Genomic DNA, 18222 nt, shown 5'->3' with positions numbered 1-18222 from the left:
TGTATAGTGTAGCTATGAGTAGTGGATGGAATTGACTGTATTGCCGTTTCTACTTTCTTCGTACCTTTCAACGCCAAAGTTCGTCCAGAATCTGAATTATACATATTCTCAAATCCGTAACGATCGATATAGGATTTAACACGCTCCAGAAAGTTATGAGAACTTAAAATCAGTTCTGGTTCTTTATCGATGTGTCCGAAAAATAAGGTGACTTTTGTTATATAATGAAAAATCTGTATTTATTCATTCAAGTTAATTTCATCCCCTTCAAAGTAATCTCCATTCGATATAATGCACTTATGCCAGTGTCACGTAGAAAGTTCACAGGTTTTTAAATGAATAGCACTTTTAAAGGTTTAGCACTTTATTTTTATAATATGATCCCGACTGACTCTGCTTATGTCCGGTAAGGTCTTTTATAATGTCATTGGTGGTGGAGAAGGGGCCGATGATTGACAAGGTGGGATATCCGTGAGAACGCGTTATTAAAATTCATCTGCGTATATGCTCTATCTGACACTGTCCCTGCTCTCCAGCATATAGGCTGTTACCAGTACTTATCCACGTCCTAACTCTAAGTGATGTTGGCAAATTACTAGTTGCTGCCACACCACTTGCAGCACTATTAATACTACTGTATATGTGATAGTTAACCAGCTGGTTAAAGCCCATAGTCACATCCTCTCTGATCCGAGTCCCTTTGAAGTGGTACTCACCCAAACCAGTCAAATCCAAATAGAAGTGGGACTGGCCCACCCTGCACGATATGATGTCCTATAACGTCGGATCGCTTTGGAACCCCGGATCATCTAGTGCCCTGTGGAATCCCCTACCTAACATTCTCAATATCGAGAAGAAGGGACTGGATCTATCCTCCCTGTATGCCCTTGTGTTGTCGATGCTCCGAGCAATGGCACGGTCAACTTCATCCTGCGACACAGCGCACCCACTAGGCCATTTTAAATTATAAAATATTGGTACATATAATTTGGTACTTACCGATATTCACCGTAGCTCGTCTAGATTAATACTGAACGAATATCTGTGATTTCTAAAGGAAGAGAGTAAGAGAATTAGTGGGGCACATTCCAGGATCGCACATATTTGCGTCGTATGGATTCACGAATATCGTGTAGTTCTTACATTGTTTGAAATTTGTCCACTGCCTCGAACGTAAATAAAAAAGGACAGCGAGTGAAAAGAGGACGGAGAGAAAACAATCCACTCAATATCTGCAAAACAATATTAATGCAACCTAACCTAACCTTTTTTTTCGTGGGGAAAAGGCTTATCAGTGTAACATCCTGTGACGCATTTTTTAAATTCCTACTTCATCTCAACTCCTGATGACCCGAGCGAAGGTGGCTCACCCGAATTGACAAATCAAACGTTGATCTCACTCATCAACATAAAATAACGCGATCGAACCAGCTCGTCACAGTCTCAGAACCAGACCAGATCAGTTCATCAGTCAAGCAGTCCGTAACGTGCAGTAACAATAATATCCGAAAGCGTAGTTCGTTAATGCGCTCAATTTGGCCAGTCCGTTTAGTTCGCCAGCTCGTGAATAACAGTTCAAGTAATAATCCGCGCCACTCGTAATTCGGGATTCAATTCAAATACACGTACCGAAACCTGCGAAAATAATCCGCGAAGTACCGCTCCGAGTTCGATATTTAAGAATCTACACGACTCTGTTACGAAAGCTCAGTGCTTCGACAGAGTAAGATTCCGGTAACTTGATAAATTAAGTAAGTCTAAACCTATACGACTCTGCTACGAAGCACAGTACTTCGACAGATCGATAGATCGGATAGATCGATTATAGACTTATCAATTTACCGGTGATCGGGGTCGATGGGGCTGGCGAATGTCCTGTGGCGACGGGTGTGGGCTGAGGTCCTCGGGCTCGGCGACAGATGGCTCCGGGTGGGCTTTTTCTGCATCGTCTGGCTGCTTCGTCTGATGGTTTTGAAGTCCGACGTTGTTCCCTTTTCTTGGGAGGGGTTGGGGGTCTGTCGCCGGCCTCGAAGCTCCTGCTGGGGTAGTCCTCGTCGGTTCTGTCCGTCGCCTCTGTCACGTGGAAAGTTCACAGGTTTTTAAATGAATGGCACTTTTAAAGGTTTAGCACTTTATTTTTATAATATGATCCCGACTGACTGCGCTTATGTCCGGTAAGGTCTTTTATAATGTCGTTGGTGGTGGAGAAGGGGCCGATGATTGACAAGGTGGGATGTCCGTGAGAACGCGTCTTATCGAATACTTAAGTAGGTGGTCGCAATATGATGTTTAGGTGTCCGGTCGTGAGGAGTTCAATTGTTCGAATATCGATCGTTTAGGCGGGTGGCCGTAACACGATGTTTGTCCGATCGTGGGAAGAATTCGATTAACGTACGTTTAGGCGGCTCGTCGTAACACCTCCATCGGCCCGACACCGGTGGACAGGGGGAAAGGGTTAAGATAAGGGAAGGGTTAGGGGTTATCTCGATGTGGGAGTGGGAGGTGAGAGAAGCGCAGCGATTGTAACGGGGGGGGGGGGGGGGGGCACACGTGTCACCACGTTACAAGATATATTAAAGAAATTAACCAGCGTGGAATGAAATACTAGGACAAATAACAAAATTTTTGTTATTACATGGTTTTTATAGTCCATGGTTTGGAAGACAAACTTATCTAATTTAATAATCCTCTTCTTTGGATAGTTTGTTCACTGTATTTATCAAATTTTTCTACTCCATAAATTCTTTGTTATAATTTCCTCATCAATTATCTGAATAAATGCTGAAAATAAAGAAACAGAAATCATATTATTATTTATTGATACATTGTACTCAACAACATTAATTTGGAATAAAGGATGTATTGAAGACAATAAGGTTTAATATTTCTTTACCTTAAACATATTTCCAGATATATCTTGCGAGAAAGTAATTGCATCTGTTTTCAGAGTACATTTTTGTTATTTGTCCTGGTATTTCATTCCACGCTGCAATATTTCTTTAATGTATCTAATTAACTTTTCTACCCCATAATTTTTTGGTTATAATTTCCTCATCAATGTCTGAACAGAGGCTGAAAATATAGAAAAGGATATATTATTATATATTAATACATACGCTAAAAACGCTCACTTTTACACACGTATAACTTTTGAGCCGATGGATTCCGCGCCTTAAAACTAGAATTTTTAGATTCTACTCGTTAAATACTTCGAGAAGATTGAAAAAAAAGGCCATAATTTTTGGGCCCCTGAGGTAAAGTTTACCCTTAATCATAATTCCAGAGATATTTTGCAAGAAAGTAATTGCATTCAATTTCCACATAATTTTCACTCTATACCTGTCAAACATTACACATAACTATTTGACCTTACTTTACTTTATTGATTTCCCGATTGTGGGCTTTTCGAGCCTTCGGGTGGCTTACTTTAGGAGCTTACAGTCAATCTGCTCCTTTATGCCCAACGAACGCTATCAGCCGCGCGCATTTGGATTGGCTGAAAGCCAATGTAGTCCCGTGCTATTACAAAATCAATGGATTATACTTTAATCGCTCTCTCTTATTACAACACTTTTATGTCTCTTTGTTGCGTATTTAACGTGGTCAGCGCGGTCAGAAGTAACACACACCTGCGTAACGGTAACAAGATATATTTACACAAGAAATTCAACAAATGGAAAAATATATACAATAGTCAAGCGTGGTCTAAGTCTGAACAATTATTTACACTTATGAACTATGAAGAAACACACGCGTGGACTGAATACAATAATAGAGAATAAAGCGCGGGCTGAAACAATCAGCGTCGCGTGGGCCGAAAACTATGTAACTTGTACGTGATTGCGTTGACCGAGAAACACATGTTACTACGTCGAGCGATCGTACAAGAAGAACAAGAATCGATCATGGCGTCGATCGTGCCGGTTCCGCTTGGAGAGGGGACCGCATGGACAAAGTGGGCCCGAGAGGTGCTGCCGCTATCGGTAACGGCGCGCCAACGAAGTATTTTCGTTGCCAACTTCGTTGTTCCGCGTAGACATGGGGAATTTCGCCAACATTTCCCCCCGGCCATCAGCGACTGGTCGGTGATGAGGTCTGCGTGTCCGAGCTGTCTTGAGAGGGCTGATGTAGAATGGCCAGCTTGGCGATGGGCCGCGTGAGCGTCGTGGTGGCGGTCTTGAGTTCGACGACCCTGGTCAATCCGTCCTTGCCTGGTAGGAGTTTGAGAACCCGTGCCATGGGCCTCTTCCCTGAGGGCAAGCGTTCATCAGTGATAAGAACAGTGCCACTTCGAAATTGCCTGGAGTCGTTGAAGGTACTGCGTGGACCAGAGCCTCCAAAATTGTTGGACGCGTTGCTGAAGAAATTGCCACCTTGACAAGCGGTTGACTGCGATGTCGAGAAGCATGGGCTCTGGCACTGCGTTGATCTGCGATCCAATCAGGAAGTGTCCTGGTGAGAGGGCTGAGACGTCGTCAGGATCGTCGCTGAGAGGTTCCAGTGGCCGCGAGTTGAGGATCGCTTCTATCTGCGTGAGCAATGTTACTGATTCCTCGTACGTCAGTAGAGCGTCCCCAACTGTCCTCTTGAGATGAAATTTGAGTGATTTCACAACCGCTTCCCATTTTCCACCCATGTGTGGGGCGGCAGGAGGGTTGAAATGCCACTGAGTTCCGTCCTCAGCGAGCAGGGCTGCGATGTGCTGATTTTCCTGCGTGCTCTGCGTGAACTGCTTCTTTAGTTGCGTGTCTGCTCCTTGGAAGTTGCTTCCGCAGTCTGAATAGAGAGCGGCTGCGATGCCTCTTCTTGAGGTGAATCTGCGATAAGCTGCGATGAAGGCGTCTGTAGAGTAGTCTGATACAACTTCCAAGTGCATGGCGGAGGTTGCGAAGCACACAAATACGCAAATCCACCCTTTCTGCGTCTTGGCTCCTCTTCCCTTCCAAATTTTCAGCGTGAGCGGTCCTGCGTAGTCCACCCCAGTGTGGGTGAACGGACGCGATGGAGTGACCCGACAAAGAGGTAGTTGGCCAATCAGTTGATGGGCACGGATCCCCCTCTGCCGAGCACACTGCACGCACCTCAAGATATGCGTCTTCACTGGAGCTCGTCCACCGATTATCCAGTAGCGTTGTCTGAGAAAGGCAAGAGTGGATTGCGTATCTCCGTGCATTGTCTGACGATGAGCGTGGTCGATGAGAAGCGTTGAGAGTCTCGAATCACGAGGCAAAATCACAGGGTGTTTGCCATCGTGCGAGAGTTCAGAATGTTGGAGGCGTCCGCCTACCCTGGCGATTCCTTGATGGTCGAGGTAAGCGGTGAGCCTTGTGAACGGATGCGTTGAAGGAAGCGTTGTTCCTTTAACGAGTGCAGCGAGTTCGTCTTTGAAGAATGTAGACTGCGTGGCCTGAATCCAGTGGATTCTGGCCCTTTCCATATCAGCTGCTGTGATGAAATGCGTGGGCGAAGCGTCCTGTCGTTTGAACAGCTTGTCCACGAATTTGAGGCAAAGCGAAGTAATTCTGAGTAGTCTGTGAAAAGAAGAATATTTATAGATTAACTCCCATGAATATTCTTTTACTGCGTTTGCCGTGTGAAGTGAGACGACAGCACGAGTTTCAGGGGCGCCCAACTCGTCTGCGTCGACACTGGTCTGCTTGGGCCATGCGTTCTGCGATTGCGTGAGCCACGGTGGTCCCGTCCACCAAAGCGAGTGCTGTTGAAGCTGATCTGTCGTCATGCCTCTTGACGCGCAGTCAGCTGGATTCGATGATCCTGGTACATGCCTCCAGTGATAGTTCTGCGTGATCTCCTGGATTTGGGTTACCCTGTTGCGTACGTAATCCTTCCACTTGGAGGGGTGCGTTTTGATCCATGCCAGCGTAACTTCAGAATCCGTCCACATGAATGTCTGAGAGACGGTCATGTTCAAAGTAGCGTGAACATGCCGCATCAGTTTGGAAAGTAGCAGCGCTGCTGTGAGTTCCAACCTCGGGATGGTCAGACGTTTGAGTGGTGTCACTCGCGTTTTCGAACAGATTAGAGCTGTGTGGGTACCCGTGGACGGTGTGTGGACAACGAGGTAGACGACGGCTGCCATTGCGAAGACAGAAGCATCAGAGAAACCATGCAGTTCAACCGTTGACGTGGTCATTGTGTTGAACCACCGTGGGATGGATAGCCTGGCCAGGCGCGTTAAATCTTCTCTGATGCGAACATCTTCTCTGATGTTGCTACAGGTGCAACAAAACCGAGAGGATCAAATAGTTGTGCTACTTCTGAGAGGACGAGGCGTTTCGTGAACTGCGTGCGTTGAGTAGCTGATATGGTTGCGAAGTTGAAAGCGTCTTCATGCGGTGTCCATTTGATTCCGAGAATCTTGGTTTCACAGTCGTCAAACGAGATTGCAGCGTTGTCCTGATCGGTAGCGAGGGCTTCTAGCAACGATTTGCTGGTGGAATGCCATTTTGCCAAAGGGAATCCACCAGCTTGGCAAAGTTGCGTCAGCTGATTTGCAACATCCTGTAGATGATCTGCGGTATCTGCGCCACCAAAAATGTCATCGACGTACCTGCCATTTTTGATGGGTTCCACGGCAAGGGGATATTTCGACCCTTCGTCGTCAGCGAGTTGCAAGAGTGTTCTCACGGCCAGATACGGTGCAGCCTTCGTTCCGTACGTGACCGTGGTCAGCTGGTACTGCGTTTCCTGTTGCGTTTCATCAAGCCAGAGTATCTGCTGCAAGCTCCAGTCCTCAGGATGCACCTTGATTTGGCGGTACATCTTCGTGACGTCGGTTGCAAACAGGTGTTTGAATCTGCGTATCCAGATGAGCAGATCTGCGATGTTCAGCATCAGATTTGGACCGGTGTGAAGAAGATCATTCAATGAGTATCCTGAAGAAGTCGGGCTGGAGCCATTGAACACCACGCGTAAAGCGGTGGTCGTGCTGCCCAACTTGAGAACGCCATGGTGCGGAAGAAAGTACTGAAACGGACTGATTATTGAGTCATTGTTCAGTCTTACCATGTGACCAAGCTGCTCATACTCGGGCATGAACTTGGTGTACAGCTGTTTGTACTGTGCGTCCTTGCTGAGTCGTCTGAGAGTCCGTTGGAGACAATTGTGCGCTGTCTGATACGAATTGCCGAGTGCTCGTGGATGAAGTTTGAGCGGCAATCGCACGATGTATCTTCCTGCGGAGTCTCTTGAATGCGTGGTCTTGAAATGATCTTCGCACTCTTGCTCTTCTGGTGTGAGCAAGGGTGCCGTGTCCTGCGGTGGATCTTCCTGCGTCCAGAAGCGGCTGAGTAACTCACTCAGTTGGCGATCAGTATTATTGATTGTCACCTGATGAGAAGTCCTGCGAATGGTCTGAATGCCCTCGAGGGGCCCGATTATGAGCCAACCGAAGATCGAAAGTTGAGCGATCAACGGTGTTGAAACGTGCCGAATAATGTTTGGCTTGATGACTTGCCCGTATGCGTCCGCTCCGAGAATGATGTCCACTGGTCTGGATTTGAGAAATTGAGGATCAGCTAGATTCAATTTCTTCAGATGCAATGGCAGCGTTGGACGAGCTGGCGGGTCCGATGGTAAGCAAGTGGTCACCTTCGCAAGCACGTGTGCTTGAACGGTGACTGAGAGCGGTCTGTAGATGGAATGGAGGGTAATATTGACCACTCCATTCGTTTGCGAGGTCCTTGCTCCATCAACTCCGTGGACATCCAATGAGGAGCGTTGTCTTCTGAGACTAAGCTGGTTTACTTAAGTCTCTGAAATAAGCGAAACTTCAGAACCTGAATCGACCAGAATTCTTACTTGCTGCTTTGCGAGGTCAGTATGCACTCTTGCGAGTGCCGTTGCTAGAAGCGTTGTCCGTGGTCTGCGTGTACTAGTGGCGTGGGCTGATCGATTTTTGTGTGCGTGGACTGCGATGGCTGCGGGTGCGTTGACGACTGCACCGTCTTTTCAATGCGTGGTTGTCGTTGAAGATGTTGATAGCGTGGTCTGTGCGGCTGCGGCTGTGGTCGGCGAGTGCGTTGTCTGTGCTGCTGCGGCCGGAACAAGGCCAGGTACCAACACCTTGGTCACGTCGGCCCCGTGCAGCATAGTGTGGTGGGTCTCCTCACATAACTTGCACCTCTGCGTGGTCCTGCAGCTGCGCAAATTGTGGTGGCCAAGGCAGTTCACACACAATGCGTGAGCCTTGACCACATTCACGCGGTCATGTGGCGTCAGTGCCCTGAACACCGGGCATGCGGACACATGATGGTCCTTTTGACAAAAGGCGCGCGGGTACAGCGCTGATTGCGATGGTCGCGAGTGCCCTGCGGGTGCTGCGTGAGCTGGAGCGCTGGTCGCGCTGTTCCTGCGTGGACGGCGGCTCTGTACGACGCAGGGCGTTGATGCGTTGGCTGCGTGGGCGGAGTGGTCCTTGCGGGTGCTGTTGGCGTGGGCTGCGTAGCACGTGCAGTGCTGAGTTGCTCCAATTGCTCGAGCGTGCGTGGGTGGGCGAGTAGGAAGGTGGGCAATTCCTCTAGCGTAGGATAATACTTCTCCGTGGCCAGCGAGGACTACCAACGCTCGCGCGTGTCAGCGTTGAGCAGTCGTACCAACATGGTAAGGAGGAAGCAGTTGTGCTTGTCCTCCAACCCGAACGAGCGTAGCGCTTGCTGCGTTTCCTGCATGATGTTGACCATCTTCAGGAGCGAGGCTGCCTTTCGCTGTTTCATCGGCTTCAGGTTCGCTAGCCGATCCATATGGGACTGCACGTTAAGCCGTTTGTTATCATAACGGCCATCGAACGGCTGCCACGCCTGGTCTAGGGCGCCATCTGTCGTAGGAAAGTGGCTGATCAAGTTCGCCGCGCTGCCCGTGATTGCGCCCTTCAAATAAAGAAACTTGTCGTGGGCTGAGAGGTCGGCGCGTTCGCTAATCACCGACGCAAAATGGGCCTTGAATTCAGCCCATTTGCTGTAATCTCCCTCGAAGTTCGGGAGAACGATCTCGGGGAGGCGGGATCGCCTTGCCGAGGGCTGCGTGGACGCGTCGGTTGTAGCGGCCGGCGTGGTCTGAGCGGGCTGCGTGAGCTGTTTTATCCTTTGCTCGAGCTGCGCCAGCAGCTTGCGGGCGGACAGCACTACGCGCGCTTCATTGAGGACACCTTCTCCTTGAAATACGCGTGATCAAGCTGCGTGGATGGCCATACCTTTGCGTGGGCTGCGTGTTCGCGTTGGAACTCAGCGTGGATCTCCAAGATGGTGGTGCGCATGAGCTCCGGCTCTTCAACGGGGGCCTTGAGGGAGACCTGTAGATCCTCCACCATGGCCAGGAGAGTGTCTAACCGCGCCTCCTGGACACGAGAGCGCACCTGGAGCTCCGGTGTCAGGCGCGTGGGCGAGCGCGTGCGAGTGGGCTGCGTCGTCTCCTCAGGCACTTGCGTGGTCGGCGTGCGTGGTCGAGCGGCCTGAGATGGCTGCGTAACCGTTTCCGGTGCGTGGGCTGCGTCTTGATCGGTTGCCGTCATGGCCGCCGGCATCTCTTCCGGTTTAGAAACCGGGGAGGGATCACGCGATTTCGGCATTTTCGCCTCTGAGTGTCACTGAGCACTTTTGAAAATTCTCCGAAATCACAAGCGTCACTTAACGGCACAAGTCAGTATTCACCGTGTTCCGCGCACACAAAGCGAGTCACTTAGTTCGCGTGAGGCGCGGTCACTGTACGTAATGGCGTCGAAACAACCGTTACGCGTCACAACGACCGTTACGCGAGCCGGGGCGTGTTAATCCGGCTCGAAGGACCAAAATGTTGCGTATTTAGCGTGGTCAGCGCGGTCAGAAGTAACACACACCTGCGTAACGGTAACAAGATATATTTACATAAGAAATTCAACAAATGGAAAAATATATACAATAGTCAAGCGTGGTCTAAGACTGAACAATTATTTACACTTACGAACTATGAAGAAACACACGCGTGGACTGAATACAATATGTCACGTCCTGTGACGCATTCTATATGCATATAAATAAACATAAGTTTCCTTAATTTTGTGATTGATTTCACAATTAAAATCAGTATAATATATGTATTGTCACGTCCTGCGACGCATTCTTGAAACTTCTATTTCATCAACCAAATTCTTTAAACATCTATTGCACCATCCAAATTCATCGTTCCGCAAATTCTGAGTGAGCAACTCAGCGGGTCGGCGAGAACGCTGACGATCCGAACGAGGTGATTCACCCGAATTGCCAAATCAAATGTCGACCTCATTCATCAATATAAAATAACGCGACCGGGCCCGCCTGCACGCAGTCAGTTTTTACCAATAGTTCTCGTAAGAAGTTCTTATAGGCGCAGTTCTTATCAGTACATCTAAACGGTTCATCGACTTATCAATATAGTACTAAACCGAAAGTATCGCGATCAGACTAGATCATTCAGACCATCTGTAAATCATTAAATCCGCGAAGATAATCCGTGAAGTACCGCCCAGAGTTCGATACTCTAGAATCTACACGACTCTGCTACGAAGCTCAGTACTTCGACAGAGCAAGATTCCGGTAATATCAATAAATTAACTAAGTCTAGCGTTTATGACTCTGCTACGAAGCTCAGGGCTCCGACAGAGCAAGATTCTGTAAGACTCGATTGTAAACGTGCGCGAATCAAGAACTGTACCAGTAACGAATAAACATACATTGTGATCGGAAGTGCGTGATCTTCACTCGAAACATCTACCCTACCGTCCCAACACCTGGACGACACACCACTACAGGTTCCGTCCATAGATAGGTTCTACTCGTCCAGCGAAAGATAAGTGAGAACCTCTATCTACCTGACAACGCAGATCAAATTTCCTAAAGCCGAGGACTCAGTGAGAGAGAGAACTCAGCGACTTTACAAATAATAGAGAATAAAGCGCGGACTGAAACAATCAGCGTCGCGTGGGCCGAAAACTATGTAACTTGTACGTGATTGCGTTGACCGAGAAACACGTGTTACTACGTCGAGCGATCGTACAAGAAGAACAAGAATCGATCATGGCGTCGATCGTGCCGGTTCCGCTTGGAGAGGAGACCGCGTTGACAAAGTGGGCCCGAGAGGTGCTGCCGCTATCGGTAACGGCGCGCCAACGAAGTATTTTCGTTGCCAAGTTCGTTGTTCCGCGTAGATATGGGGAATTTCGCCAACACTCTTGTTTTTCACAAACTTCATTTACAGCGCTTCGCTCTCATCAGCTGATCAAACCATTGGGAAGGGTTTCCATCTCACTTTAGCAATGTATGTATATTAGTTTTCTTGGGCTCTGCCCAAGATGGCGCTTGAGGGGGCAAACGCCCCCTATATTGTCTAGCTACATTAAGGCGCTAAATATAACTTATGTAACCTATATTAGAAATTACAAACTCATTCCATACGCATTTGCTTGCTCGCAGCGCCTTCCCTCCTCTCATGTCTTCATATAATTACTCACACTCAAACCATATCATTACTGTCCCTCCTATGCGTTGCTCCACTTTATTTCATGAACTTCCTTTAAATAACTTTCCCCATCTTGTCTAGGAACCTGGAGATGCGTTTAAGGACCCCCAAGTCACCTCCCATTAGCATTTTCTGAACATCTTCCCCTTCATTGAAACCCTTTGTAATTAAGAACCTATCAAGCTCTACTCTGCTTTCTATGAATCTATCACATTCCCATACTACGTGTTCAATGGACTCTAGTTCCGCCCCACAAATACAACCTTTCTCTCCTGCCAGGTTCTTCCTAAATAGCGATTCCCCCAAATTGAAATGGTTCGCTCTGATTCTACTCAGTCTCACTAGATCCCCCCTATTCATCCCTTTTATACTATCGAACCATGGCTTCTTTGCCCCAGCATTATTATCCTCCATTGAAAAATATTTTGCCCCTTTCACTTCACCCTTTCTTCTAGCCCTCTCGTGATTTCTCACCCACGCTCCCTCCATGATATATCCCAGCACATCCCTTTCCACTAACCCATATTCAAACACCTCCTCCCCATTTGTCGCCTCCCCCGCTTTCATATCCGCCCTTTCATTACCCTCAATGCCCACGTGGCTGGGAATCCACGCGAACCCCAGTCTGTTACCTGGGAGTCCAGTCCCGTGGCCGACCCCTTCATTCGTCTTATTTTCTTCTTCCAACACCATTATTTCACCTATGATTTCTTGAATCCAGGGATTACCCCCCATCCTTCTAGCGAAGCCCTCCAACTTTTTAAGGGCACTCGCTGAATCAGTTAAGATTCTTTCCCGCCCCCAATTTGCCCTGGCCTTCCTAACCGCCTGTAATATCGCAAAAGTCTCCGCCGAGAAAACTGACGTGGCTTTGTTTAAGGACCACGATTCCTCAAACCATTCACCCGAAACTTCCTTAATTGCCACTCCCGCGCCCACCACCTCTGTCAAGCCCCTTTTGGACCCATCTGTGTAAATTTCTACTACCCTCCTATTATCAAGGCTCGGCCAAATTCTATCTTTGATTTCCTTGATCAGACGCTCGTCTGGGAAATCTTCCTCTTTCCTACGCTTGCCCACTTCCCACTCCACTATTATTCCACCCCCCTCTACAAACTCCCGTCTTTTGTTTGAAACTTCCCTTCCCATGCTATCATTCACAACTCTTTCTGCTATCCCCTCTGCTCTACGCCAAGCCCTCACTCCGACGGCTCTTCCTCTCTCACCACTAAGGTTCTCATCAACGCCTCATATACCACCCCCCTACCCTTAATCCTATGTTTCATCACAAACCTTTCTAATAAAGCCTCCGCCCTGGATTCCAGATCCATTATCCCCGCTTCCGTGTTCATTACATTTATGAGGGTAGTTATTCTGTACCCCATAGCCGTACGAACCCCCGCATTATGTAACCTCATAATTTTGTTCATTGCTCTTTCGTTCTCCCAAAAGAAAAGGAACAGGCCATATTCTATCACTGATCTAATCAGTCCTTTAAAGAAGATCAACATTGTGCTCGGCTTGACACCCTTCTTGATACCCGCAATAAACCTCAAAATATTTAACTTTTTCCTAACTTTATTCGAAACTATCTCTATATGTTTACTAAAACTGAGGGACCTGTCCAGGATTATTCCAAGGAACTGGGCCTGTGCTTCCCCCTCCAGTAGTTCTCCGCCTATTCTAAATTCACCATAACCCTTATTTCTATCTCTTGCTTTTGAGAAAACAACAACCTTGGTTTTACCCTCTGCCAATCCTAGCCCCATCTCCTTAAGATTTTCTAACAACACCTCCACCGCGCCTTCTAGTTTTACCCTTAGTTCATTTATGTCTTCGCCCGAGACATATACAACGATATCGTCCGTGTACAGCAGAACCCTCACCCCCCACCGCTCGAGCCCCCTACAAATTCCCGCCGTGTATATATTGTATAATAGGGGGCTCAAGACCGAGCCCTGTGGGAGCCCTCTCTTTATTGAACCACTAACCCCTTCTAAAAATTTTCGGACACATGTCGCTGATCTATCCTTCAGCCAGTTTACAATAAAACCCACCACCCTTTCCGGGCAGTTCCTTTCCTTTAAGAGTGCCTTCAATTTGCTATGGTTAACTAGGTCATATGTCGATTTTACATCCATAAACGCTGCCACGGTTTCTTTTCTAGCTTTAAAACCTGCCTTAATGTCCGTGACCAAGGCCACCAGATTATCCATTGTAGATCGCCCTTTCATAAAACCACTCTGTCGATAATCTACTATCCCCTCTTTGTCTACCCATTCGCACAGCCTTTCCTTCACTAACCTTTCAAGAATTTTCCCCATACAGTTAATCAAAGAGATAGGTCTCAAGGCCTTTTTCCCGGGTTTTTCCAAAAACTTTATCACTACTTGTTTCCACCGTTGTGGAATACAACTGTTCTCCCAGATCCAATTATATAATTTCAATAAGCACTTCTTCATTCCGCTATTTTATTTTTTTTAAATGAGGTACGAAATTCCGTCTTCTCCTGGGGCCGAGGAAACACGGACTGAGTCCAATATCCCCTGCAAGTCCCTCTCTTCAAAACAATCCTGTATACTAGCTTGCCCGGTACTAACATACTCCCCTCCCAAAAGTTGACCAGAGGTTTCTAATTCCCCCTGGCCTTCTTCTCCCTGGGCCACCTCTGAGTCATAAGAAAAAACTTTTCCTATTTCTAGCTCCTCCAACGAATTTATTTCATTTTCCTTAAGACTGGCGCACCCGGTTTTCCCGATCCCATTCTTAATTTGTTTAATCTTTTGCCAGGCCTCCCTGGAACTGGTATAGCAATCAATTGATGCTGCGAAATCGTCCCAAGCTTTAGACTTCTTTTCCTCTATTAATTTTTTCATTCGCTTTCCCACCTCCCTCAAATTAATCCAATTAGCCTGGTTCGGCGTCCTAATAAAGAGTTTAACTGCATTTCTTCTATCCTTTTTAGCTTCATTACAATCTTTATCCCACCACGTCTGTCCCCTAACATTTTTTTTTGGTTTAGCTTTCTTTCTTGCATCATTGCTATTCAGTCCCTTATCTGTTACTGTACCACCCGCTTTCCTGATAATATTGACTATTGCCTCCGTAAACTCCCTGCATCTATCCTCAATGCTAAAATTCTCCCATCCCTCTACGTTCCAATTTTCCATTAAGCAAGTCGCTTCCTCACTTGATGTTGCTACAAACAAGTCCCAATTTATTTTATCAACCCTAAACTTTCTAGTCGACCCTACCACTTCCTTGGTTCTATTTTCCTCCTCATCTCCAAAAACTAGACCTAGCACCTGGTGGTCTGAGCCCATGGTCTCACTTTCTTCCACCACCGTTGCACTATCCATCGCATAGTGAGAACCAATAAATAGGTCAATATTCGAAGGTGGCCTACCACCAGTTCCTAGCCTTGAATTGGTATTTGTATTAATAACGAACATGTCGTAGTCCCTAACCACCTCCTCCAACAGGGAGCCCTCTCTACTATCAACGTAGCAGTTCCATACTTTGTTTCTAGCGTTAAAATCGCCCATTAAAATTGTTTCAACATTCTGTCTTTTGTTTTTAAATAGTTTAACCCAGTCTTCTCTTTTCCATTTCTCTCCTGGTCTTCTGTAGACTAAGAGGATATCCCACACACCCTTCTTAGTTTCCACCGAGATCTCCAAGACTTCCCTTCCTGCCCCCTTCCAGGTTAGGTCCTCTCTTACGGCAAACTTTATACTCTCCTCAACTATAAACGCCAAACCCCCACCCTGTCTATCCTCTTTTAAATCACCTCTAACAATATTATACCCCGGACTAACGAATCTATCTTTCTTTTTAAGCCATGTTTCGGTTATCCCTAGGATATCAAAATTTTTTATATTCTCCTTAATTTCGCTTAATTTCCCTCTAACACTCCTGGCATTCCAGGTTCCCAGACAAAACTTACCCTTGAAAATTGAAGTAGCCATTTGGCTCGATTATAACCCCTCTTTTCCTTTTCGCAACTACCCTTCCAAGTTTCGCCCTTCTTCTTTCGCATTTTATCCAACACACCCTCCAAGCTTTGCAACAGGGGGGCAGTAACAAGTCAGACACCTACAAGAAAGTATACTTTTAATATTCAGGTCACTCCAACAGGTATAACAAAACCTACTCTTACTGTGAGATCCCTCCTCAACAGACCTCAGCTCCCCATTGGGGCCATATACACACATAACCATTAAACCAATTGGATTATACCGAGTGATAATACCTTTCCAATTCGTCTCTATGCAATCTATCAGCAATTCTTTCCAAAGTAAGCACTCTCCTTCGTACAGCCTGCTTTTTGGAAAAAACTTAACCCAACCTAAAACTTCCTCCACTCTTAACCTTCTTTTACATGTGATCGCAAAAATATTCAACATACTCAGGATACATACCCTCTCTTCGTGACAGAACATAAAACTGGAGTCGAGTATGTTCAAGAGACGCAAGTCGCAGTAGCATACAAAAACATATCTTTCCCAAGAGATAACTAATAAAACCAAAGATACACCAATTATTAATAATAAAACTAAACCTATCAATAAACCTAAGCCGCGAAATTCTTCATCCCTCTTCTTTTCCAGCTGCCCGATTAACCTTTTTTGGGCACGCTGTTCCACCATACTAATCCTTTTAATAGCACGTTCCACTGGTAGCCCATCTCCAAATACATATTCAGCTTCCTCCGGGGCAGCCCCATCTTCCTCTTGTTACAGAGACTCAAACGCATTTGAAACACTAACCATTAGACCTTGAGCACGGGGTAACCTATCCTCTGCGGCATAGTCTTCTTGTCTCAGCCTGCCCCTGCCCCTACTTTTGCCCCCTCCCTGGCTCTTCCTCATATTCTCAGGAACATTTTCCCATCTTCTCGCTCCCATCCTGCCCCCCTCCGCTTTCTTTTTGACTTCCCTCAACAGTTCTAATTCATCTTCCATTGGTACTTCTTTTGCCTCCCACCACTCAATTCTTCTCGTCGGCAGCATGGGATAATCTCTGCTGCCTCCATCTCTTCCGACCTCCTCTTCGTCCCAGTTTTCTCCCAATTGATTTGCAACTATACCCTTGGCTGTTGCGTATGCCACATTTTTATAGGCCATGACTTTTCTGATTAATTTCTCCCTTTGCTGTACCCAACATGTTTTAGATAGGGACGTATGGTTTCCCCCACAATTCAAACACACCGGGGACTTGTCGCACGTCCCGTGTTCTCTTCCCAAACACACTAGACACTTTTTCAGGCTCCGACATTGCATTTGTAAGTGTCCGTATGAAAAGCACTTATAACACTGTTTAACCTGCTCCACGTACGGGTAGATACGAAGTGCTACATGGCCCGCCCCAATTTTCAGCTCCGTTGGCAAGCGGTCCCCCTTAACTGTTACTAAAATCGCCACCCCCTCAGTCCAGACACTTTTCCCGTCCTTAAACGCCTTTTTCCTCATTCTTTCGAACTTGAACTCTCCTTATCCCGGCATTACAAAATCTTCAAGATCTTCAACCGAATCCTCCCATTCTGTAATCACACCCTTCCTCATTTTTTTCCGATCCGGAAGGAAGGCCTCAAATCCTGCGCCTTCTTGATCCGCCATTTTGAGGATGGCGTTTGCAGCCGCCATGTCGCTAAAAGTAAGTTCCGCTTTGTTAAAACCCACCATTTTGAGTCCCCGCAAAAAGCGTGACCTTGATCCAAGCAATCTATAGATCTTAACTATGTTATTTCTTTTGAATTTACTTGTGATAACCTTCCCGAGTACCATTGTAACCATACATTCTTTGCTCTTCAACTCTTCTACGTAAAACTGTTTGTTGTCACCTCGTGCCCTTCTTCTATTTATTCTGTCTCCTAAGGATATTATGTCCTTTCCTGCTGCGCCTTCAATATTCTCACCCTCAGTCGTATACTCTGTTGACGCCGCGCCTTGTTGGTCAGGTGTGGCCCTTTGTTTTCTACCTACGAGGGATGTATTATCTACTGGAAAACCTTCGACTTCTTTTCTATCTCTTTTACTACCTTCTTCGTTATTGTCCGTCTCTTCCTCTGCTGCCCTCTTCCTAACTTTTCTGTTTTCTTCAGACCCGGTCCTTACATCCACAACACTCTTCAAAGAATGAGCCGTAGTCTCCTTCTTTTTGTTCCCCTTCTTTTTCGCAGGGGTACCAAGCTCATCCTGATCCATACTTAGGTTGAGTTCTTCCGTCTTCTGCTTTAATTTTACAGTTCTCTCCCCTTCGCTCTTGCTTCTTTTCTTCTTTTCGCCACTTTCCTGCCTTATTTTCCTTACATTCCTTAGAACAACCTCTCCTCCCTGCGACAATGCCTTGTCGCAGGGAGGGACCACACCCTCCTTATTCACTATTTTCTCCTGGGCTCGCTTTCCCGGGAATAAGCGACCCCAAGAGTGACACTTTTGTACAAAGAAAAACCCCCTAAAAAAGACACTAATGAAAACTCAAGTTCCCAGAAAACCACTTCCTTAAAAACTTCCTAATCAAGAGTACCACTTCTCCGTACGTCCGTTGTCTACGGTTGCCACCGTGAGACTCCCTCACTTTAGCAATGGTTCTCACAGACACGGATGCTTACAATTTATGGTAGAAGTTATTATTTACAAGCAGGTGTAATAAACTTTAGAACATATGCACTACAAAGTATAAAGAGTGCCTATCTATATGTACCTTTTTTTTTTTTTTCGACGTAAACTA

At 46.6% G+C, this 18222-nt stretch overlaps 1 protein-coding gene across 14 annotated transcripts in view; it reads left to right on the top strand.

Moving 5' to 3' along the window:
* LOC117609861 (uncharacterized) overlaps positions 1-18222 on the top strand; it is a 261342-nt gene that overhangs the window by 158181 nt on the left and 84939 nt on the right. The window lies entirely within an intron of this gene.

Source organism: Osmia lignaria, chromosome 5, assembly GCF_051020975.1.
Source record: "Osmia lignaria lignaria isolate PbOS001 chromosome 5, iyOsmLign1, whole genome shotgun sequence".
NCBI lineage: Eukaryota > Metazoa > Arthropoda > Insecta > Hymenoptera > Megachilidae > Osmia > Osmia lignaria.
Note: the sequence above shows the minus strand (reverse complement) of the source record. Positions and strands in the feature narration are given on the sequence as shown.